The sequence below is a fragment of the Peromyscus leucopus genome, chromosome 13, assembly GCF_004664715.2.
Source record: "Peromyscus leucopus breed LL Stock chromosome 13, UCI_PerLeu_2.1, whole genome shotgun sequence".
Taxonomy (NCBI): domain Eukaryota; kingdom Metazoa; phylum Chordata; class Mammalia; order Rodentia; family Cricetidae; genus Peromyscus; species Peromyscus leucopus.
Genome location: NC_051074.1, coordinates 3,318,511 through 3,342,188, shown reverse-complemented (window position 1 = coordinate 3,342,188; position 23,678 = coordinate 3,318,511). Strand labels below are relative to the sequence as shown.

The window sequence follows — 23,678 nt, the reverse complement described above, 5'->3', positions numbered from 1 at the left end:
ACCAAAACGATACAGTTAACTAAGAATGCTGGTAACCTGGTATTCAATGGAGAGGATCCAGCACTAAAGAAGTACATAGAATTTTCTGTGATGACAGAGAAAAGAGATCTCAACACAGCATCAATGCAGTGGACATGAGCACATCCTATGAGTGAAAGCAACAGTTTACATTACAGCAGTGTCAAGAGAAAGACTGTTGGCACTAATGCCTGCTACCCAAGTAGCTATGCCTGTCTAATCCAAAGCACAATGCCTAAATTGGCTTGGGCTGCTTCCTGTTCTTGGCATAATGGGACCATAACCCAATGACACACACAGAGGTACACACACACACAGGTACACACACACACACACACACACACACACACACACACACACACACACACGAGCACATGTGGGCCTGTACACACATACAAATGAATATAATAAAATTAAAAATCAAAGTATATCACAAAGCTGTAGTAATCAAAGCAGTGTGGTTCTGTCATGGAAACACACAGGTCAATGAAAAAGAAGAGCTCAGAAAAAAACACCCACATTTATAACCAATGATCTTCAACAAAAATGCCAAGAAAACACAACAGGAAAAGGATGGTCCCTAATAATACTAGGAAAATTAGAACCCTATGTACATAAGAATAAAGTTAGGACTCTTGTCTTACACCATTACATAAAAGAACTCAATTCAAGATTATTACAGACTTAAATATAAGACTTGAAAGTGTAATACCATGTGTAGAAAGAAAGAGGTAGACACTGTGACACCGATCTGGGACAAAGTTTTGGCTTCTGCTGCTGCTCTTTTTGAGCTACAAACCCCAAAGGACAGATAGCAAGAACAAAAGAACAAAACTACAGACAGTATTACATCAAACTAACAAATCTGCACAGCAAAGGAAGCAACCCAGGGTCTAAGGATTCCAGCTGTGGAACTGGAAGATGCATCTGCAAACTGTTCACCTGATCAGGCATAAATATCCAAAATACACATGGAACTGAATCAACTTCCTAGCACAGAAAAAAGCACGTGGTTCTGAACAGACGTTTTTCAAAGGCAGACACAGAGCTGTCCAGCAGGTATCTGAACACCAATGTCACAAGGAAACACAAGTGAAAACTGCCATGAGAAACCATCCCACAGCTGTTAGAATGGCTGTGAGCAGAATGACAAACAGTAACGAGTGTTGGTAAAAGAAAAGACAATTACACAACTAGTGGAAACATTAATTATTAGTTATTCAGGAAAGCAAAGTGGAAGTCTCTCAGATTGTTAAGATAAAACTGTACTGTGCCATGAGCCAGCAATCCCACTTTTACACACATACCCAGGAAGTAAAGCCACCACATAGGAAGACATCTGCACTCCCACGGCCACTGCAGCACTATTGCCAAAGTCAAACTCTGGGGTCAGCCTAAGCACCCGTTAGTACACACACAATAAAGAAAATGTGGTATGTATACAATGGAATGCTATAGGGCTGTAAAGCAGGGGGTGGGGACCTGTCAGCTGTGATAACGTGGATGAACCTAGAGGTGCTATATAAAACTGTACATAAAGATAAATTTCACAGTATCTCACTTATACAAGGAATCTAAAACAGCTGAACTCCTAAAAGTAGCAAGTCAAATCACAGTCACCGGAGGAGCAGAAGGTACAGGGGAGATAATGGTCAGAGGATACAAGATTTCAGTTAAAGCAAAGGTGTAAGTTCAAGAGTTCTGTTACAAAATTCATTTTATGATATTTCATGACACTAAAAATATTTTTAAAAACTTAGCAGTATTAAAAGGATATGAAAATTCATGCAATTATGAAAAGAATGTGCTACATAAAGTTTACATGTTTTTCTGATTTAAAGCATTGCATAGGTTTAAAATATCATAATTTTTTATCCATTTGCAAAAAATTCAGCATCTTTGTTAATATGATGTTTTTGATAATTCTTTGAGAATTTTATGCTGTGTATTTTTAACATTTTATTAGTTATTTGGTAATTTCAAACACTGGGTGTTGATTCTATTTACCTTCTTCCCCTAACTCCTCCAACATCTATCCAAATTCCCTACCCAACCAATTGTATATCTTCTTCTTTTTTTGTATTAAAAAAAAAAGTTCATACAAAACAAAGAGTTCTGTTATATGCTAATAACATGTCTACTTGAAAATTGGTGATTTTTAGACAATTTCATCCACAAGAAAATAGGTATGTGAGGTAGTGCACAGCTGATTCAGTAATACCACAATGGATACATATATCAAAATGTCATATTTATACCATAAATTATGTACATTTTTTATTTGTCAATTTAAAAAAATAATTCCCAAGAGGCATCAGAGAGAAGTCAGGGTTTAGATTACATACTGACTCAAGTACTCTTTTTATTTTTGTTTGTTTTTTAAGAAACTGTCTCACCATATAACCCAGGCAGACCTGGACCATGCAATCTTCCTGCCTCAGCCTCCAGAGTGCTAAAATTACAAGTGTGCCCCATCTTGCCCAGCTTCAAGAAGCTTTGAGCACAACCTTTAGCTAAAGTCAAAGGATGAAAAAAAAAAAAAGTAGTACACATAAAAGTTAAATTCCAGTTTCTAGATTTTTTTTTCACAACTAGTATAAAACAAAGGAATAAATTAGCAATTCTAAGACAGTCTCTATATTCTAGGATTGAACAAGTAAGTAAAAACTTGTGGATAATAAAAATCAGGTCTGGCCGGGCGGTGGTGGCGCACGCCTTTAATCCCAGCACTTGGGAGGCAGAGCCAGGTGGATCTCTGTGAGTTCGAGGCCAGCCTGGTCTACAAAGTGAGTTCCAGGAAAGGCGCAAAGCTACACAGAGAAACCCTGTCTCGAAAAAAAAAAAAAAAAAAAATCAGGTTTGTCAATGCTGAAGAAAGAAATTACAAATATAGGAAGTATAAAAGCTAAAAACTGCAATGGAATTAGATATAGCATAACTCAATGGTTTAAAAATAGTTATAAAAATAGAAATGTGTCTATAGATACATAAATACATACAAGTATATATACATATATTCTTGCCTACCTCTGTTGTATTAATTAATTTTCTATTGCTGTAATAAGATACCATGACCACAGCAACTTATAAAAGAGATTCTCACTAGGTTTGTGGTTCTAGAGGTTACAGTCTACACTGGCAGAGTGAACGCATAGTGACAGTGAGCTGGAGCTCACATCTTGATCCATATGCAAGAGGCAGAGAGCACAACTGGAAATGGCACAAGTCTTTTGAACCCTCAAAGCCTGCCAGTGACACACCTCCTCCAAAAAGGCCACAACTTCTAATCCTTCCCGAACAGATTTACCAACAGGGGAGCAAATGTTCAAACATATGAGCCTATGGGAGCCGTTCTCATTCAAACCACCACATCTATTTATTGAGAGCCTAGAGTCAGTGATGGTCCAACAGCAATATCTAACATTAACAGGAACCACAGCTTTTTGGAAATACGGCCAATTCTAGACTGGGGTAAGGAAGCACAAATATGATGGACAGGGGCTGGGAATAAGGCTGAATTTCAGTGGTAAAAAGATTGCCTCCTCTTCGTAACATTCTTCTTTCATCTAGTGTGTGCATGTGTGTGTGTGTGTGTGTGTGTGTGTGTGTGTGTGTGTGTGTGTGTGTGTCTACACCTGTATCACACCAGGCATGCAGAAATCAGAGGGAAACTTACAGAAGTCAGTTCTCTCCTTCTACCTTATGGGTCCTAGGGATTGAACTCAGGTCATCAGGCTTAGCAGAAAGTGCTTTTGCCACTGAACCATCTCACCAACCCCTAATCTAAAATCTTTCCTGTAGGCCTACAATTCTTAATTCTTCCTTCCTTCCTTCCTTCCTTCCTTTCCTTCCTTCCTTCCTTCCTTCCTTCCTAGTGCTGAAGAACAAATCTAGGACCATTATACACTAGGCCCTTGTAATTATACATCTTTTAATTTTTTTTTTTATGGATGTGGGTGCTTTGTCTGCATGTATGTTTGTACACCGTGAGCATGCCTAGCACTTGCAGACACCAGAAGATGATGTCAGAAGATTCCCTGGGACTAGAGTTATAGGTGGTTGTGAACCGACATATGGGTGCTAAGAATCAAATCCAGGTTCTCTGGAAAAGCAGCAGGTGTTCTTTGCTGCTGAGCCGTGTTTCCAGCCCATCTGTGACATTTTTTAAAGAACCCATCTTTAGAGTCGTATCTGCTTTGGTGAATTACATTTTTCTCACACTAAACAATATTCCCAACAACTGACAATATAACAATTTTAAGCACCTCAGCATGGAATACATAATGCATGAAACTATTCAAATAATCAGTTAAAGGATATGTGGGCTAAAGATCATTCCATCCTGTTTCACATAAACCAAAACAGATTTACTAGCTGTAAGCCCAAATAAAAGTGATCTCAAGAGTTATGTCAGTAAAACACAATCTTTACTCATTTATATTTTACAAAATATTTTGAGGATTTTGAGGACCAAATGTCCTGAAAGGGACAACAACCCAGCACTTTCTACTAGCACAGCTGTTTGCTGAAGATCTTGAGAGGAGCAAGGCTCTGGGACAGAAGTCAGTAGTAGGAAAAGATAATAGCTACAAAATACTAAGCAAATTTTGGAATCACTTATTATTAATGTCGAGTTTACGAACATTTATCATTCCATGCTATGCCTTCTTCAGGCCCTGGATGGAAAGCAATAAGCATGACCACACCCCTGTTTGTCATGGTACTTCTAGTTTAGAATGATAAGACACTGCACACATGACCAGTGAACACGATAGGGAAAGAAGACACTGGTTTAATTGTGGTGATTATTAAGAAACACCTCTTTAGAGAAAGTTATACTAGAGCTAAGTCCACTATGGGAATGCCTCAGAGCATAGCCTCAGAAGGCATGAGACCAAAGGAGAACAGACTCTGCACGTTCAAAGAACTTAAAAAACTCATGAATATGCTTTCTATATTAGATAGAAATAACCAACAGCAGCAGAGAATAACCAACTTTGTATTAGATACAGCAACAGCACTGTGTACATAGGAAAATATTCACATTGCAGAATGAGATTGTGTCTGTGTGTGTGTGTGTGTGTGTGTGTGTGTGTGTGTGTGTGTGTGTGGTGTTTCTAAATGATGTTGGAGAGGTATGCATTGTAGTATGTCAGCAAATGGAAGATAAATTTTAAAGGTGGGTAAGGGGAATATACCCCAAGTATTGACTTTTGAGGATCTATAATGGGGGGAGGGGCGGTCCACACACTATCTCTCTACCTCTGTGTATAAATTTTTTCACAAAAGTTTGAAAACCTGCATATATACATACATACATACATACATACATACACACACACACACACATATATATATATATATATATATATATGTTACAGCTGACAGCTGGTGACGCCCCTTCTTTCTCTAACTTTACTGCTTCAGCCTAGCCAAACTTTAAGGGTTTGGTCTACAATGGACAGGTCCTGTACTCTAATACAGACAGCTAACATACCTAAGGCAAAGTTGAAATCCAGTGAGCATGCAAATAAGAACACAAAATAGTCACATACTGATATACAAGTCATTCTTCCTGAGAAAAATCAGAATTGCCACAACTGTGGCAATTCTTACACTTATAGGAAGTATAAGCAAAATAAACCCCTTCCTCCTTGAGTTACTTTTGGTCATGATGTTTCATCACAGCAGCAGAAATCCTAACAAATATACCACACATACACAAGAACAATAATTTAAATTTTTAAAATAAATACATATTCACACCAGGCATAGTGGCTCATGCCCATAATCCCAACACTTGGGAGGCTGAGTAAGGAAGACAGCTATAAGTTTGGCAACCTGGGCTATATAGTGAGTTCCAAGACAGCCTAGGCTACAAAATGAGAGCTATGGTCAAGAATAAATGGGGAGGGTAGGAAACATTTTGATGATCATCTATATGTTCACTATCAGGTTCATCAACTATGAATTAATAGCTAATATGTTCATCTACCCCGAAACAAGAACCCACATCTTAAATTATAATAAATTAATGAAAAAACTCTTTAATCTCTTTAAAAAAAAAAAAAAAACAAAAAAAAACACTCTCAATTATGGGTTACAAAGTCCAAAATTCTTACTGTCTGCCTGTCTGTCTTTATGGTACCAGAGATTTAACTCAAAGCCTCATGCATGCTAGACAACTGAGCTACATCAGCAGGCCTTTTTCTTTTTTCTTCAATTTTTGTGTTTTAATAGAGAGTGTCCCTAAGTTATCCACCATGGCTAGCCTTGAACTGCAATTCTCCTTCTGCAGTCTCCTGAGTAGCTTGTGTTATAGGCCTATACCACCAGACCCAGACATAATGTCAAAATATCCTATTTAGCAATCAACTCAGTAACAACTACAGCTATAAGCCTGTGGAAGGGGGAGGGGAGGGTCATCTATAAAGTACTTGTTCTGTAACACAGAGCCCTGAGTCCAATCCCCACAAACCATATAAAAAGGTTGGGCATGGTTATGTTGGTATTGTGTTCCCCAAAATATTGTGCACGCTAATAAACTTATCTGGGGTCAGAGAAGAGAATAGCCACAATTTTAAACATAGAGGATAGGCAGTGGTAGTACATGCCTTTAATCCTGGCATTCCAGAAGCAGAAATCCCTCTGGATCTCTGTGAGTTCAAGGCCACATTGGAAACAGCCAGGCATGGTGACTCACGCCTTTAATGCCAGAAAGCGAGCCTTCAATCCCTGGGAGTGTTGGTAGAAAGCAGAAGGGTATATAAGGCGTGAGGACCAGAAACTAGAAGCATTTGGCTGGTTAAGCTTTCAGGCTTTCGAGCAGCAGTTCAGCTGAGATTCATTCTGGATGAGGACTCAGAGGCTTCCAGTCTGAAGAAACAGGATCAGCTGAGGAACTGGCAAGGTGGGGTAGCTGTGGCTTGTTCTGCTTCTCTGATCTTCCAGCATTCACCCCAATACCTGGCCTCAGGTTTGATTTTATTAATAAGAACTTTTAAGATTCCTGCTACACACGGTGAAGCACGTGGTAATCCCAGTGATGCAGAGGCAAAAACAGGAGGATCCCTGAGGTTCACTGGTCACCAGTCTAGACTAATTGGTAAACTCCAGACCAAGAAGACCCTATCCTCAAGGATGATACCTGCAATGGTCCTCCAGCTTCTATACATATACATATTTACACACACACACACACACACACACACACACACACACACACACACGCATGCACATGTGTGCACATAAAAGAAAAAAAACTACTTAAAGCCTTTACGTACATAAACTACAAATTATATGAAGCAGGGCTACTATAGGAACAATCCAAATTTCATGGTGTGATAGAGAAACAGGTACTTAATGAGAACTGAAAAAAAACTCATCTACCAGTCATCTGCATCATTTCAATAGTAATCACCGCCATCATCTAAACAGTAATAAGACAGAAAGAAAGAGGACTGTGAAGCCTGCCTACCCAGCCAATTTTACCATTGCAATTTGAAAAATATGTGACTTTCATAACCTACAATCTGCTGAACAAAATGACTAAAATATACAAGAATTGAAACTAGCTTTTCCTAGGTTCATAACATTTCAAATAAAATGCCAGTGTTTGTCAAAACTTTCTTTAAATTTGACACAAAATATTACTATCAAGCTGGCTTCTGTGAGTTAGTAACAACAAAAGTTGGTTTTGTTAAGATCAGTCATATCATTACTTTGTCCTTGGTAAAGTGCTGCTATAATAACGTATAACACTCTCAGGGCTGACACTACAAACATCTGGAAATTCCTACTTACAGACTCAGCCACATTCTAGTCTACAACATAAGGTCTGTATCATGTCTTAGACAGCACTCCTAGAAGAAGACATACAAAGTCACAAACAACTACACCTCAAAATGCCCAAAGTCAGAGAAAAAAATCTAGTATCATTCAAGAATCAAAGGGGAATGCAGGACACAAAATTCTGAACAGTAAATGGCCTAAGGCACTAAGTTCAGACATACAGTGAGGTATGAGCAGCTCAATGGCCCCCAAGCCAACCTGGTCTGTCCAGCTTGTAGTGATGGATCTGAGAGGCCCAGCAAAGCCAACCCTGATCTAGCTCCTATTTCTGTGAAGAAATTACTTTCTACATTTGCACTTTTCAACATGAGTTTGGATGACAGTGACCCTAAGGTCTGCAGCTTTTCCACATTTCCCAGATAAAAACTACCACTGAGATCAAAGGGACCCAACTCTGTAGAGCCCTGAGACAGGGACTGGTGGCAAAGTCTGCTAACTGCTTTCAAGGACTGCTAAATAATTCCATAAACACAGGTTTTGTGTTAAGCTCTAAGTCTATTATAAATGTCCCATTTTTCTTTCCTGTAAATGAGCAAAGCACTGGGACTTGGAGGAGTGGACTATTCAAGGTTTTGAACAGAGGTAGATAGACAACACTTGTTTCTGGCAGTGCGGAGTAGGGACTATCAGCCTAGCAGCCTCTGCTCTGACAGCTGGCTAGACTGACCTCAAGGCAGCCCAGCTACTTCAGACACTTTATCACTCTGAGAACATGCCAGCTGCCAGGAACATTGCAGCTAAAGCCACAACTCTGGCTCCAGGAGGTACTGCTCCAGTCACAACTGCTCTAGATAGCCTGCACTGGCCTTGGAAGGCAACATTCCAATCAAGGCAAGATTCCGTAATCTTTAGATAACCTTGAAGCTATTCTCACTCAAGTTACTCCTCAGTAACTTAGCAAGAAGCAAGTAAATATGCAATGTGGAACTTGTGATTGGTCCTTATGCAAAGCCGGTGACTGGTCCCTATATAGGGCCTGTGATTGCTGGAACTGGACACAGCACTATGATTGGTCCAACTCTATCTTTCGTTTCCATGCTACACACATGCCCTCCTACACACAATCTCCCAACTATATAACCAGGATATGAACAGCTTACTTTGAAATCAACTAAGAACTAAAATCAACTAAAACACCTTTTGAGAAGGCTTCTCCCAACAGTCTCTTCTTGTGACTTTTATAGTAGAAACATCAGGCTAAATTGACAGTACAAAGAGGAGATGGCATTGGCAAGAAAGCAGATAACTTACAGGAAGCAAATGAGGACTAAAACTCTACAGAGAGTGAGGCAGTTGAGATGGCAGAGGACAATATCAGAAGATGAAAGGAAGTTGAAACCCAAGACTATGAGATAAAGATGAGAATTAGAAGAATTCAGGAACCGCCAAGCTCTAAGGACGAAGACTCCCTAGAAAGTCATGGGTCCAGGCTCTCGGGGCTTAAGAACTGGCCATCTGCTGCAGCTGTTGCTGCTATCAAGGCATAGCAACTGCAATGCACTGTAGTTGCCTGCTGAGAGTGTTGCACCACTATCAGTTAATGCTCAGAACAGTAAACCCCCAACCTAAGCATCTAGGACTGAAAGTTTCTGGCCTCTAGCTAGAACTAGGAGCCATAAGCTCCTCAGGATTCAGAGGGATAAGTCTGTTGGTCTAACTCATAGACTCTTAGCTCTCAAGGGCCCAGAACCACCAACACTAAAACAGCCACTCTTTGTCTACTCACATTCCTACCCAGACAGAGTCAGAAATAACCCAAACCAGCTCATTGGTAACACCATCACTCACAAGAGCCATCCCATGAATTCAGTGCTTAACAATGTCAGGTACATACAGAAAAACAGTAAAATCCAAGAAAAGCAAATAACTGAAATAATTTCAAAAATACTGAAGTATAACTCTGACCCCCCTAGAATCTGTATGTCTACGGGAGACAAAATAAACCATGGCCATGGTACCCGGGAAGTGAGCCAGTGGTCATGCAACTCTTATGAGCAGAAGGTCAGAGCACAAGTCAGTTCCACAGAAATGCTCAGAAATTCCTATGATTATTTTACCTTTTCAAGTTGCAAGTATTCAACTTATCACTGAAGAAAATACATCACTAAGATCTTGCTGCCTCTGGATGTATGTTAAATTCAAAAGCTGCAATCATACAGAGGCCTGGCACACAGAAGGCAGATGTGAAGAAGCCAGAGATACAGTTCCCACAACAACTACAAGCTTGACAAACCTGCATACATACTATTGATAATACTGCAGGTGAGGAATGGCCTTCAATGAAGCCTAAAAAACAGAAAGATAAAACTGCAGGGAGAGGAAACTCTTTCTTTTAGGAATTAAAGACTGAGCAGAGCACTGAAGAACATCCTGAAAGAACAATCTTTCTTTCTCCTGAAGGGCAGACACCAGCATCTTACTAGGGTCTCCTCAACTCTCAAATGCTCAGCTTCATTTCAAATATCACTACTTGCTGTAACATAAACACTAATCAGATGCAAATAGGCTGTTAGCTCCATTTGAAAGAGATAAATATCTAATCATCACAAAATAGATGGAATACTCTCAAACAAATAAAGTAACACTTGTTTATGCCAACAACATAAGAAAATTAAAACACTGCTACCGTGAGCTAATAGAAGACTACACAGCTCAGCGGTTAAGAGACCCTGAGAGTCAAAACACCCGAGTTGTATCTAGTCTCTTTTCTCTTAGGAAAACTGAGACTTGGACAAAGCCTCTCACCTTTCTTCGCCTTGGTTCCATCACCCATACAGGTCAATAAGAATAAAATGTGCCTGGTAAAGCTGTATTGAGTAGTCCATAAGATAACACACTATACTAAAATGGAAAGAGAAAAAAGATACTAAAAGAGACCTTAGTATCAGGTGATAAAAATGTAGGAGACAGTGGATCTGGCAGAAGTAGTATCCATGTTAAATTAAACTGATAATGTCTGTGCATATCTAAGAAAATGTCTTTACTCTTGCAAACACTCACTGAAATATTTGGAGGTAAAGGTTTATGCAGTTTACTCCCAGCATTTACAGGGAGAAAAGGCACACAGAGCAGAAACAAAGTAACTGTTGAACACAAGAGAATCAAAATGCATGTGCACTTTGAGCATTTAAACCAGAGAAATGAATATTTATGTTTGTTTGTTTGTTTAGTTGGTTGTTTTTTTGTTTTGTTTTGTTTTGTTTTTTGGTTTTTGGGTTTTTTTTGGGTTTTTTTTTTTTTTTTTTTTTTGTTTTTCCAGACAGGGTTTCTCTGTGTAGCTTTGAGCCTTTCCTGGAACTCACTTGGTAGCCCAGGCTGGCCTCGAACTCACAAAGATCCGCCTGCCTCTGCCTCCCGAGTGCTGGGATTAAAGGCGTGCGCCACCACCGCCCCGCTTAGAAAACTCTATAAAGAACTCCATTTGTATTTTCTACCTTTTAAATCCTTGCATAGCTCACATACAACATGTTTCCACTGACTGTAAGGCCTGTCTCTAGCAAGGGTCTCTGAAACAGCATTCTCCAGTTCTCCCCCAGAAGGACATCTTCACTCTTCGTTGATTTCAGTTTTCAGTCTCCACTTCTCCCTTTACTTGAGAAGTTAAAGATTCTAGAAAGGAAATTCAAAAGTGGTTCCTAGTCTCTCAAGGCCTTAAACATAGTCTTTCTACTTGGGGTACTGGTTCCAAGACCCCATGTATACCAAAATCCAAAGATGACCAAGTCCCTTATATTAAATGGAATAAGAGCTACATCTATGGCCATCTGTCTATATACGTTAAACTATCTTAACAGGGGAAGGAATGGCTCAATCAATAGAGCACTTCCTTACAAGCACAGAACCTAAGTGCAATCCTCAGAACCCAAGTAAAACACCAGGCATGCTAGTTGGCATTTGTAATCCCATCACGGAGGCACAGACAGGATCCCTGAAGCTCACTGAACAGCCAGACTAGCCTAATTGCTGAGTTCCAGGCCAATAAGAGTCTCTATCTCAAAGGAAACGGATGGCCTCCCTGAGAAAGATACTGGGGGCTGTTGTCTAGCCACCATACAAACATGCATGTATGTGCACATGTGCACACAGAGAGAAATACATACAAACACACGCATATATGTTTGTGAAAGAATTGTCTTTATATTCATTAAATTTGCAATACAGTATAAATCCTGAGCACTCCTGTTCAGTGCAGATTCAAATCTAATGACTTCGATCTCTGTCAGTTGAATCATTATGTACAGACCCCATGGATACGAAGGTCAATTGTACTTTAAACAAACATAAGCCAGTTCTCAGAGGTGAGGAGCTAAGATTTTTTCCTTAGCTCAAAATCTTTATTCTTTTCCTGGAGCTTAGAATCCTTTTCATCAACTCTGAGAGATTCTAACAGGGCATTCTTCCTTGGGCCCCAGAAACATCTATCTTTGTGAAGCTTCGCTCTCTGATAAATTTCAGGTTCTCAGTCAGTGAAGATCAGTGTATAACAGAACCTCATTTATCTATTTATTCCTAGTCAAGAGTTTCCCACATTAGCCCCAGTTTCAAACTACAGTGGTTTCTAAACCACTGCCACCTAGACCCACCCAGTTCCTTCAGGTAGATACACTGTCTGCAGAAGCAAGGAAAGTGCTATAATTATGACCTTGAATATCTCCCACAGAGCCATGTGTTAAAGGCATTGGGAAGTAGCAGAACCTTTAAGAAGTGAAGCCCAGAAAAGGGCCAGGTTATGGAATCCTCTTTCCCCTTCTTTCTTTTGCTCTCTGGTCACAGCATATGCAATTTAGGTTTGCCATGTGTTCCCATCATGACGTGATACCTCATCACAGTCCTAAAGCAACAGGGTTAGTTCTTCATAGGCTGGAACTCCAAATTTATAAGCCAAAATAAATTAGTTATCTCAGATATTTTATTATAGTGACAGCAGACTAACATAATAGATGTTGAAGTCCTAAATCCTAAACCTTACTTGGTTCTGCTGAAGTAATTAGTTAAGATGATGTCAAATAAGAGTGGGGATACCTGCCCGGCAGCGGTGGTAGCACACGCCTTTAATCCTAGCACTGGGAGGCAAAGCCAGGCGGATCTCTGTGAGTTCGAGGCCAGCCTGGTCTACAAAGCGAGTTCCAGGAAAGGTGCAAAGCTACACAAAGAAACCCTGTCTCAAAAAAAAAAAAAAAAAAAAAAAAAAAGAGTGGGGATACCCAATGATTGCTGACTTTGTAAAAAGGAAAAATCTGAACACAGACACACTCCCAGAGATAACATCATGTGAAGATTAAGGCAAACACTAGAATGATGTGTCTAAAGCCAAAGAATGTCAAAGATTACCAGCAACCTCCTGAAGCTAGGAGAGGGAGAGATGGAACAGATTCTTCACAGCCTTCAGGAGTCAACTCTGCCAACACCTGGACATCGGCTTCTAGCTTCCAGAGCTTTAGCAGTGAATTTCTGTCGTATAAGCCTTCAGTGGTGCACTAGACCCTCCATACTCACAGGTTCTACCTTGTGGATTCAACCAACACAGACTGAAAAGAGTCAAGAAAAATATGCTGAATATACATAAACTTTTTTCCTTGTCATTATTCCTTAAACAATATAAGGATTGCTTGACATTATAACTAAACTAAAGGTGATTTCAAAGACGATATGCATAGGTCACAAGCAAATGCACTGCTCCATATAACAGACTTTAGCATCATTAGAAACCTCCAGGCTCCTGGAGCTACAGAAACTGAGACAGGGATGGAAAAGTGGCTCAGAAGTTAAGAACACTGTTGCTCTTGCAGAATTCAGTTCCCAGCACCCATCTAGTGGCTCACAACAATCTATAACTCCAGCTCTAGAAGACCCATCACCCTCTTCTGAACTCCATGGACATCAAGTGTGCAAGTGGTGAACACACACACACACACACACACACACACACACACACACACACAATAATCTAGAATGGAAAAGAAAATGAGAGGCAACTATACTTTGTTATAAATGTATTCTGTTAGCAGCAAATTAATCTACCACCATAATCAGGCTCAGGAGATCCAATGAAAACCTCTATCTCAACAACTTTTCCAAAATAGAAAGAAAGTCTAAATACCTAGGACTCAAAATAGTCTATTAGCAGGCCCTCTAAATAGTTTTAAAAAAATCTCTTTTGGATTAGTTCTCAAGTAACCTTACCTATGGTCATTATTAGAAGGTGCTTAAACAAAAATAAAGAAACAAATGCACATTTTTATGTGTACTGAAGGTGGTGTTTCAACAAATAATAGATTTCTCACTAAATGATACTAAACAATAGCTCTACAAGTGAGAGAAATTAATCTGATTCTTAGCTACTCCCTACTTCCCACCAAACCAGAGAAGTGACCAGGAAGAACAGCAACAGTTTTAACTGCAAGATATTGAAATATTTAAAATAGCTAAGTATTGAATACATGGTCTACCATAAACGAATACAAAGGCAAATATCTTTTTCCTGTGTTAAACTATTCCAAAGCACAGAAGAAAATGAAAAACTTGGGGCTAGGAAGATATTCTATTAGTAAGTGTCTGTCATACAAGCATGGGTACCTGAGTTCCAATCCCGAGGACCCATGAGGGGAACAAAAGAAAACTGGATACAGCTACATGCATCTTAACCCTAGTGAGGGTGGAAGAGATGGAAGGACCCCCCCCCCCAACAGTGAGAGACCCTGTCTCAAAAGATGAGGCAGAGGAGATGAAGAGATGTCTCTGCAGTAAAGAGTTCGCTGCTCCTCTGAAGGATCTACGTTCCATTCTCAGTACCCATGTGGTGGGTCACAAAACCATCTGTAACTCCAACTATAGAGGATCAGACATCCTCTATTTTCTAGTCTCCACAGGCACTGCACACACTTGGTACATAGACATACACTCAGGCAAACAATTATCCATATAAAATAAACATAAAAATAAGCAAATCTCTTAAGAATACATATCTTTCAAAAACAGTAAGCATAGTACTTAATGGCATAAATACAGCATTATCACTGAAGTCAGAATGTAATTTAAATTTTAAGACTTTTTTTTTTTTTTTGGTTTTCAAGACAGATTTCTCTGCATAGCCTTGGCTGTCCTGGAACTCACTCTTACAGACCAAGCTGACTTGGAACTCAGAGATCCTCCTGCCTCTGCCTCCTGAGTGCTAGAATTAAAAGTGTACACCACCACTACCTGGAAATTTCTAAAACATTTTTAAATGACCTAAAAAATAACAAATTCTGCTCTTGACCAAAAAGATTCAACATTAAAAAGAAACAGATGACAAATTAGTCATACTAAGAAAGTCAGTGTGCACAGTTCTAATCACGTCTTTTAAAAAAAATAGAAACTGAAAAGTTCAAACTGAAGATCAAATACAAGGGAAAAACTAATTAAAAAGTAGTTAAGTCTACATTTCTTTCCTTGAATCAAGGGCTTGTCTCAAACACAGGACAGTCCTCCTTTCTCAGCCCCTAAGTGCTGAGACTTCAGTTGTGAGCCACCACACAAAACTAAGTAGCCATTCTCCAAAGGGAAAAATACTTATATTGTGATGGACTATGTGGTCCAAGTATAAAGAAAATACAAAATTCAGGTTACCTCACAAAGGAGAAGGAAGAGGTGGCATTAAGAAGAGAGGCAAAGAGCCTTCAGTTACAGTGATTTCTTAAAGTATCTGTCTGCCATCAGGGATACCTTATACATGTTTGGGTTTGGTTTTTTTTGTTTGTTTGTTTGTTTTTGTTGTTGTTGTTGTTTTTGTTGTTGTTTGTAACTTCTCAGTTATAAACCCATAGTTTAAAACAAACAAGACTGTACATGCAATGACACTCATGGTCTTAATTCGAGACTCAGTCTTTCACTACTGTGACGTCCTTCTAAGGAGCCACCTGCAGATCCATGGGGACAGTGTTGGGAGACAACAAGGAGCAATGTACTCTCTGATCAAACACAAGCGGGTGACAATCACCTCAGACACCAACAAAGATAATGCTTGCCAGAATATACCACAACAGAAAGACCTGTAAAAGCAAGTAGAAGCACTGCATGAATGCTGCGATTTTAACAGTACAATGTTTTTCATTGATTATTTTTAACTGACCAAAGGTCAATGAAACCTCAGCTCTCAATCCAAGATGAGAGTGAGTCTACCCCATCCCTGCAGTGTCAATGTCAGCTCTGCTGGTGGTGGGCACATGGCTGTGTGCAAAGACAGCACCGCGCGTGCTCCTCTACCAGTCAAGACGCCTCCTCCTACCAAGTCAAAGACAGCACCGCTCGTGCTCCTCCTACCAAGCAGAACGAGGAAAACCCCTGAGCTCTGTCCTCCACACTGAGCATTCCTTCATTATTACAGTAGAAGGCCACACACTGGGGCTGAAGAGATGTCTCCATAGATAGGAGAATTAGCTGCTCTTCCAGAGGAACTGGGTTCGATTCCCAGCACCCCCATGGCAGCTCACAACTATCTGTAACCAGGATTCCAGGGATCCAGTGCCCTCTTCTGGTTTCTGAGGGCACTGCACACACGGTACACAGACATAAGCAGCAAAAACAACCACACACATAAAAAATGTTTAATTGTTAATGGGAAAAAAAAAACCAGCTACCCAATGACTCTATAGTTGAAGTCAGACTCTAAGTTCCTGTGATAGTGGGATCGTCTTTGGGTATAGTAAATTGACTGCTGAGATAATCAATAAATGAATTAGCATAAAGTATGCTGACTTCTTTGGAAGGAATTTTATGGACACAGATTCAAGACTTCTCATACAATAAACAATTCAATCACAAGCACTAATAAAGTAACTAAGTAACAGTAAGAAAACACGCTATCAATCAATCAATGAACCTGTGAATTAATTATGTGCAAGACTATACTAAGTAATGAAGGCAAATTTTAAAAGATGCCTGCCCGGGATCAGACTCATACAGTAGCTAAAGACATACAAAAGACTGTTTTGAAGCCAGAAATAAAAAAAAAAAAAAACCCTTCCACAGTTCAGTCCAACTCCCTTGTCATCTGCTTCCCACAGCCACGCCCAATCAAATACATGCCCACTTTTCCAAGTCCATACACTGCAGTTCACACTCGCCTTCACCCCACACACCCCACCCACCCCCTCAGATGCTTCTCTCAAACTAGAGGCCTGCAAAACTTCCTGACTTCCAAAGCTCATCCCAAACACTTCCTGCATCCTTGGAAGTCTTTTGTAAACAGCATGACCCTGTGTGCTCTTTCCAACTCCTCTCTGAGGAGGGACCTTCCCTACTCTGTCTCCTGTTTTACTCCTATACTTATCTGTCTTGCTAGAATCAAGTTATACAACTAAAAAACCTAAATTGAAATCTGAACAATTAGCTATGTGACCCTGACCAACTCCAACTACCCACTTTCCCTAAGCGCCAGCTCCTGAACATACGAAGTGAGGAAGTCATCACCACGAGTGTGCTCTCCTTACTGATTCACAGCTGTGGGTTCAGGAGAGGGAGTGTGAAGGAAAGACAGAGTGGACGTGCCTCGGAAGGACAACAAAGAGCATGCAAGTTGCAGCTGTTCACACTACACTCGACGTCCTTAATGAGCCAGAGGAAAAGCCAACATATTAAGAAAAGACAAGAAAAATATTCAAGGTCAACGAAAGGAATAACCAAGGTTCAACCAAAAAGAAACAGGTATCATGAATACTTTAGTCCAAAAAAAAAAAAAAAAAAAAAACCTTCCCACACTAGACCAGACAGAAACACTAATAAATACTGAAAGCATGTAGGAAAAAATACCAACTGTATACAAACTAACAGAAAACGAAGGAAAGGGACCATTTCCCAATGCATCAGGGCTCCCCACACTACTAGCAAAATAAAAAGAAGACTTTAAAAAAACCCTTTTTCCCTGGCCCTGTGAATAAAATCCAAAGACTAGAAAGAAAAGTTAGGTGTTTATGAACTGACAGCATTGAACTGAGAAATGGAAGGACAGACAGAGAAATGTGAAACACTCACTTCAAATCTATGAATGGCTAAAATGCCAACAGCAGAGTAAACGGTGGTTACCAACAACAGGAAGAAGAGAATGAATTGCTCTAGAGACCTGTGACACTTCATTCAACAGTGACCACCACTCAACAACTGTACACCAGAAATGACTAGAACTATGGATGGATGCCAGCACGTGCAAGTCGGAAGTCATCCTCGGGTGTTATTGCTCAGAAACTGTCCTGGTTTTCACTTGGGAGGGACTGGTTGTTGTTTTCTTTTGTTCTGAGATAGCCTCTCTCTGGGACCCGGGGCTCACAGATTAGGCTTGACCAGTAAGCCACAAGGATCCTTCTGTCTTCTCAGCACTATTATGACAAACACATGCCACCAGTCCACTTTTTACAGGAGTGCTGGGGATGTGGTACCCATGTGCGGCAAACACTTTACCAACTAAGCTAACTCTCCCATCCTGACAGTAAGTTTTACACCATGCATTTTACTACTTTTTTCAAAGGAGTTTTTAAAAAAAAAAAAGCACAAAAACTGATTCCCGAGTAGTACTGATTCAAAATATTTCTCATCAACTGGCCCCAATGGCCTATTTTAATCCCTAAAATTCTTTTTTATTCCTAAGTAAAAGAAAAATGGGTACATATTTCTAGTGGGCCATGGGAGCTTCTCCAACTATAATAAAGCATGAGGGGGGGCAGTGGGATGGCTTAGCAGGTAAATGCACTTGCCCCAAAGCCTGACAACCTGAGTCAACCCCCGGGGCCCACCTGATAGGAGGAGACTCCTACATGTTGTCCACAGACCTACACACACACACACACACACACACACACACACACACACACACACACACAAATAAATTCAAATTTAGATTTTCTTTAATTAAAATTTACTAAATAAGCAGAGGGAGCAAGTTGGAAGAGCAAAGGCTGAGAACACAATTCGAATGCTAACTGGTGGCAGAAACACAAAGCAAACTATTCAGACACAAGCATACTGTGTCATCCCCACGCTATACACAGTCTAAGTCCCTAAGTAAAACCTTCATAGAGGCTTCTCTTTATTCAAAGCACAAAGAAAAATTCAGCTGCCTACAAGGCCCAGCACAATCTGGCCCCATTCCACTACTCCAGCCCTCTGTCCTACCAGATTGTTCCACATGCCTCCAGCTCCCTTCTAAAGCTGTACCTAGCGTCCCTGGTCCTCTCCTGCCCACCCTGCCATCCCAGGGTCTCTGCCCTGCTGACCAATCTCACTGAAGCACTTCCTTTCCTATGCATCCTGAATATCTCCATTCACAGATATCATGTGTGACTTCTCTTAACACATCACGACTGCAGCTTAACATGTGTGGTTACTGGATGGTCATCTGCTAAAAACAGGATTATGTCTGTATTCAATCTCAATTCCACAGCCAAGCACAATGCCTGGGACCAGGTGGACATTCTGATATCTGTTTAATAACTAGATTAAACAATATAATATCTACAGGAAAGCAATAAAACATCCTAAAAGGTCTTAAAAGTTTATTCATCTTCATAATTGTATTTTTGGTGGATCTGCAAATAGCCTAAAATCCTTATCTGAACTGCTAATGTCCTTCCAAGACTTAAGTCAAGTGCTGATCATCAAAGACTGATAAGCTACACACACACACACACACACACACACACACACACACACACACACACACACGCACATGGGCACACACACGGGCACACACGGAGCACACCACAGGTAAAACATAGTACCTGGTTGCTGAGTAACCATTGTTTTCATTGTCTCCTGACACAGTGCCTGCTACATATGAAACACTCAAGAATATCAGTCAAATAAAGAATAAAATTTCACAAGCCTCTTAAGTACACATTAAACAGTAACTCTACTTCAACCGGTGAGTTTTACATAAACATAAAACCGACTGCAGAAGCAAAGATCTTTAACGGCAAAGCCCCTGTTTTAGATCTCAGGAAAAACACCAGAGATCTGTGCGTGGTGTGTTTTGAAAGAAATGGATCAGAATCAAGTGACTTTAGAATTTTCAAAATGAACTAAAGAACACCATATGGAAATATTTCCCAAACCCTAAGGAATATGAGAAATTGTTTAGTTCGTTCAGTCCCCTCCAATAACAAATAAAAAAAAAACGTATCTATACTTTGGAGGCAAATCGAGTATTATTTCATCCATAAACATATTCCTGAAAATACCAGCCTACATTCATTTCTCCAGCTTCTAGCCTACTACACAGCACTTAATACCTATCACACACATTGCATTTAACCAAATGTCATCTTATTGCTTCCCAATGGGGCAATGTGTACAATCTCGTCACGCTGCGGGTGCTTAATACTAACTGAAGTGAAATGACAGAGTTTTGAATGGTGAATCTTATTAAGTCCCTGCATTTTACTCCTAAATAATTCCACAAACTATTCACATCTCTGTTTCCACTCCATCATTAAGTACAGTCAGGAGTTACCAACAAGGTCTCAAGTTTTCTTAGTACCACGTGTCCAGACTCAAAAGGAGGTTTTCGGTGCCACTGTATCTTTTGAAGTGTACGTCAGAGATATATTAACACCAGCCCCTACTCCAACTTAGTAAATTTTACTGAAATTTTTTCTCAAGGTTAGTTAAGTTCCTTCTGTATAAAACTGGAAGCGACAACATCTCCGATACAATACACTAACCAAGCACAGTTCATTGATAACTGGAGAGCTAACTCGGGGGACCGTCGGTGCGGGGTGTACAATTCCGGGAGTCTACGTCCCCGGAGAATGGACAAAGTGTATCTGTGGCTTTGGAGAGCTCGGGCCCGCGGGGCTGCGGCTCAGCCTCCCTCCCGAGCCAGGCAGTCTCCATCGGGACCCGCGAGACCGCGTCCCCGGGTGACCCGAGCCTCGGGAGGCCGCGTCCTCCCGGCCCGCGGCTCCAGTCCCGCCTCCCTCCTCACGCACTGCACGGCGCCACAAAAGGAAGGACCCGCGGGGCGGAGGGGCCCGCGGCCCGGCCGGAGCCGTCGACAGGCGACCAGAGGCGCCTGGCTCGGGCGCCCGGGGAGGCGAGGGCGCACGGCCCGGGCCGCGGAGCGCGGCGCGGCGGGAAGGCCAGGCCCGGCGGCCCGGGCGTGCGCAGGGGGAGGGGGCAGGAGCCTCACCGTCGCTCCCCGGAGGCCGGCGCCGCCGCGGACCCGCAGTTGCTAGGGAGAATGCGCTTCCGGGTCACGAGCGAGCGTTCCAGGGAGCGACGGTGGCCGGGTGGGGCCAAGAGCGAAGCGCAGGGCGAGTGGGCGGTGGAGGCGGTGGTCGCCGGGGCAGGGCCGTGAGATCGAGCGAGGGGCGGTGCGTGGACCAGCCCGCGTGGGCAGCTCACGGCTGGGAGACGGCAACCGAGCCCACTTTCTGCTCGGGGTCCCTCTCGCAGGGTCTGAACCCACCACCTCGCCGATGTCATTGTGCCGGTGCCACCAGGCTTAAGGATGCCCTGGGCTTCCTGTCCTCGCTGGTGAACAGCGCCAGCGCCTTCCTTGTTACCGACTCTTACTCGTCCATCCACGGCCTATCACTCCTTCCCTGGACACCTGTTCCGGGCTACGTGCATTGCTGGCACGTGGGGCACAGAGCTGTGTAACACCGGCTCAGTCTGTACCCTAGAATGCGCAGGCTGGTGACCAAGGAGGTGACGGTGTCCAGCTCACTGAGATGAGCCAAGAAGCTGTGAAAGCCTGCGTGAGAAAGGCCTGCCTAGGCACAAGAAGGGAAGAGCGTACAGACCTCAACCAAGTGGTGGTGGTGGAGGAGGAGGGGGAGGGGAGGGGAGGGGGAGGGGGGAGCCTAGAACATGACGACTCTGTGAACCAAAGAGAAGGAACCCCCAAGGAGCGTCCAGAGAAGCATGAGAGAAGGAAGTTTGTTGGTGAGGGACTGGTCATCCTTGTCAACCTCTGTGGAGATCGTGTGTCCAGCGGTGCCCATAGAATAATCAAAGTTCAAGAATACAGCTAAATAATACTGTTGAAGTAGAGGGTGCTGGAATGGGGCCCACTTCTGGTGAAGGAGGCCGCTGCATTATTCTAACGTTGAATCAAGAAAAGGCGATATGGCAAACTTCTGGATTTCTTAATTCTTAAAAAGCCCCACTTTGATATAACTTACATGTTTGCTTAAGGAATGAACCAGGGGATCCTTTGGGGGGGGGGTTGTGTTTTGGTTTTTGTTTTTTGTTTTTAGCTTTCTCTCAGATCCTTCCAGAACCCTCAGCCAAACTGCCATGTAGGCAAAACTTGCCTATTTAAACTGCAGAGACTGGATAGCAGGGGTTTGGGGTTCAGTGAATAGAAAGCAGGCCAGCGAATGGGAAAACCCAGAAGAGACAGAGAACACAGGATTGAAACAGTAAAATATGGGATGGGAGTGCTAGAAATGGAAGGTGAGGCTAAGAAAGCCAAAACTAAACCCAAGAATCGAATGTCAAGGGCAAGAACAAAGGAAGGAGAGCCAAGATCATTAGATTATCCAAGACCTCCTTTTGACTGAACATCTGGCAAGAAGTGTGATAACTGGTGCAAAGGTGACAGGGTGGACATACTACCATGACCTCTTAAGTGGAGTGAGCTTGGCTTCCTCGTGAAGAGCACAGCACACTTTGGAGTGGACCTGGACTAAAAGGCTTGCTCCACATGCCTATCTCTGGCCCATGGACATTCCTCATAGAACAAGCATGTCCATAAGCTCTTCTGAAAGATTTAGAAATAATGGTTTCCTCTGGGAAACTGTGACTCTATTCCTGATTGATTTAACCAACTTTCTATGAAAGTAAATCAATTAATTTTTTTAAGTGTGTGGCTGAAGAATATGGGAACCCACAAGGTATGGTCAAGAGGACTATCTTACTCCATCCTGATTGCTGTGACAGAATACTATAGACTGAGTAGTCTATAAGCAGACCTCCCTAGAGGCTGGGAAATCCAAAATCAAGGTAGAAACCTCTTCAGTGTCTCACATAGACCCACTTCCTGATTGGTAACCAGCAATCTGCTCAATGTGTCCCCACAAGACAGACAAGACAAGGGAGTTCTCTAAAGTCTATTACAAGACTATCCCATCCATGAAGACTGGTCCCCGTGACCTAATCCCCTATCAATAACTCCATCTCCTAATACTTCCTATCATACAAGGTGTTGGGGATATGGGGACGGAAACAGACATGAATTCTGTAGCAAAGGCCTAGGACCAAATCAAGACCAGTTATGGTTTAAAAGTAAGCTACATCGGTTGTTTGGTGAATAACAGGCATAAAGCCAACTCACGATCTAGAAAAGGGAAGGCCTGAATGCATGAGTCGATGAATTCTATCTTGCATATACCTTGTAGTGTATTCTACTGAAGGGCCAGGTGATTCACTGGGCTCCGTTTAGTTGGGTTTCTGTGGAATGTCAGTGGTGTCAAAAGAGATGGGAACTTACTGTTGTTATGAAAGGCCTATTTTATTCTGCACTTCAACATGATAAGCTTCATCCGTGTTTGGTCTCTGGTTGACTGATAGTCCATTAATAATGCAAAATGCCTTGAGAAATGTCTCCCAAGACCCAGCACAAGAGTAGGACCACAGTGGCCATCCCTTGCTGGAATATGTAAAGTGCCACCTACAGCCTCTAAAAGCACACCAATTTGACTTTAGGGGGCATTGTGTCTACATCTTAGTCTTGTCTGCTGGGAAAAAGTACCATAGACTGGGGACCTTAAACAACAGAAACTTACACAGTTCCCAAAGTTGTGAACACCAAGATCAAGGCACTGGCAGATTGT

At 41.7% G+C, this 23,678-nt stretch overlaps 1 protein-coding gene across 8 annotated transcripts in view; it reads right to left on the bottom strand.

Moving 5' to 3' along the window:
* Dis3l2 (DIS3 like 3'-5' exoribonuclease 2) overlaps positions 1 to 21,097 on the bottom strand; it is a 322,501-nt gene extending 301,404 nt beyond the window's left edge. For 5 of the 8 annotated variants that reach the window (XM_028876240.2, XM_028876244.2, XM_028876249.2 and 2 more), the window contains exons 1-2: positions 21,029 to 21,091; positions 13,201 to 13,397 (exon numbers count right to left, since the gene is read on the bottom strand). The gene's annotated coding sequence lies outside the window, so the exon portion shown is untranslated. Of the gene's footprint in view, positions 1 to 13,200; positions 13,398 to 20,561; positions 20,877 to 21,028 lie in introns of those variants that run through there. The other 3 variants (XM_028876243.2, XM_028876241.1, XM_028876247.2) reach the window with 3 other exon arrangements.
* Positions 21,098 to 23,678: the final 2,581 nt, after the last annotated feature.